The sequence below is a fragment of the Lampris incognitus genome, unplaced genomic scaffold (genome assembly GCF_029633865.1).
Source record: "Lampris incognitus isolate fLamInc1 unplaced genomic scaffold, fLamInc1.hap2 scaffold_156, whole genome shotgun sequence".
NCBI classification, from domain to species: Eukaryota; Metazoa; Chordata; class Actinopteri; order Lampriformes; family Lampridae; genus Lampris; species Lampris incognitus.
This window is the reverse complement of record NW_026611121.1, coordinates 100,001-102,500: the sequence shown is the minus strand read 5'-3', so window position 1 is coordinate 102,500 and position 2,500 is coordinate 100,001.

Here is a 2,500-nt window from a genome sequence, read left to right as displayed (position 1 = left end):
AGCAGTAGAGTAAGTAGACCTTTGCTTAGAGGTGATTCTCAGCTGAGAGAGAGAGCATACAGAGCACACACACACAGAGCACCACCAAGAGAAACAGTTTAGAAGGCTGCCGTGCACGATTTTCTATGTTTACTACTACGACTTTCGGCTTCTGCCGTTAGGGATCGCCACAGCGGATCATCCGTTTCCATGTCTTCCTGTCTTCTGCGTGTTCCTCTGTCACACCATCCACCTGCATGTCTTCCCTCACCACATCCATAAACCTCCTCTTTGGCCTTCCTCTTTTCCTCTTTCCTGGCAGCTCCATATTCAGCATCCAAACCGTCCAACTTGAGCAATCGTTCCTAATCTTGCTCTTCTTCGTTACTCCCAGTGAAAATGTTAGCATCCTCAACTCTGCCACCTCCAGCTCCGCCTCCTGCTGTCTTTTCGTCAGTGCCACTGTCTCTAAATCATATAACGTAGCTGGTCTCACGAACATCTTGTTAACCTTCCCTTTAACTGTTGCTGGTACCCTTCTGTCCTGACACTCTTCTCCACCCACTCCACCCTGCCTGCCCGTCTGCCTGCCTGCCTGCCTGCCTGCCTGCCTGCCTGCCTGCCTGCCTGCCTGCCTGCCTGCCTGCCTGCCTGCCTGCCTGCACTCTCTTCTTCACCTCTCTCCTGCACTCCCCGTTACTTTGGACAGTTGACCCCAAGTATTTAAAGTGAAATGCCTTTGTCACCTCCTCACGCGTAGGTATTCCGTCTTGCTCCTACTGACTTTCGTTCCTCTTCTCTCCAGTGCATACCTCCACCTCTCCAGGCTCTCCTCACAATGAACTGCACCCTACTGTCGCTACAGATGACAATGTCATCCGCGAACATCATCGTCCATGGAGACTCCTGCCTGATCTTGTCCGTCAACCTGTCCATCACCGTTGCAACCAAGAAAGGGCTCAGAGCCGATCCTTGATGTAATCCCACCTCCACCTTGAACCCATCTGTCATTCCAACCACGCACCTCAGCATTGTCACACTTCCCTCATACATAGCCTGCACCACTCCTACATACTTCTCTGCAACTCTTGACTTCCTCCTACAATATCACACCTCCTCTCTCGGCACCCTGTCGTATGCTTTGTGTAAATCTACAAAGACACAATGCAACTCTTTCTGGCCTTCTCTGTACTTCTCAATCAACCAACCTTTTCTCTCTCTCTCTCTCTCTCTGTCTCTCTCATTTTCTTCATTTATCAGCCCGTCAAAGCAGTCCTTCCACTTCGTAGCACACTCTCCTCGCTTGGCAGCACATTTCCATCTGTATCTTTGATCGCCCTAACTTGTCGCACATCCTCGGCAGCTCGGTCTCTCTGTCTAGCCAATCTGTACAAGTCTTTTTCTCCTTCCTTAGTGTCTAACCTGTCATACAGCTCACCGTACGACTTTTCCTTTACCTTTGCCACCTCTCTCTTTGCTTTACGCTGCATCTCCTTGTACTCCTGTGTACTTTCTTCATCTCTCTGACTATCCCACTTCTTCTTTGCCAACCTTTTCCTCTGTATACTTTGCTCTACTTCCTCCTTCCACCACCACCACCACCACCACCACCACCACCACCACCACCACCACCACCACCACCGCCAAGTCTCCTTGTCTTCCTTCCTCTGTCCCGATGACACACCAAGTACCTTCCTAGCTGTCTTCCTCGCTATTTCTGCAGCGCTTGCCCAGCCATCTGGCAACTCTTCACTACCACTCAGTGCCTGTGTTAACTCCTGCCTGAACTCCACACAACAGTCTTCCTTCTTCAACTTCCACCATTTGATCTTCGGCTGTGTCTTCACTCGCTTCCTCATGTTGGTCTCCAAAGTCATCTTACAGACCACCATCCGATGCTGCCTAGCTACGTTCTCCCCTGTCACCACCTTGCAGTATGCAATCCCTTTTACATCGCGCCTTCTACACAAGATATAGTCCACCTGTGTGCACTTTCCTCCACTCGTATACGTCGTCACCCTGTGCTCCTCCCTCTTCTTGAAATATGTATTCACCTCAGCCATTTCCATCCTTTTCGCAAAATCGAACACCATCTGTCCTTCCACATTTCTCTCCTCGATTCCATACCTTACCATCAACTCCTCATCACCTCTGTTCCCTTCAGCAACGTGTCCATCGAAGTCCGCTCCAATCACCACTCCCTCCTCCTTGGGTCCCCTTTCCACCACGTCGTCCAACTCAACTCCAGAATTCTTCTTTTTCGTCCATCTTACACCCGACTTGCGGGGCATATGCGCTGATAACCGTCAGCAATACACCTTCGATTTCCAGCTTCATAATCCTCACTCTGTCTGACACTGTGTTCACCTCCAGCACGCTCTTGACATACTCTTCCTTCAGAATGACCCCTACCCCATTTCTCCTCCCATTCGCACCATGGTAGAAGAGTTTGAACCCACCTGCGATACTCCTGGCCTTACTCCCCTTCCACCTTGTCTCTTGTCACCTTTCTTCTTTCCAT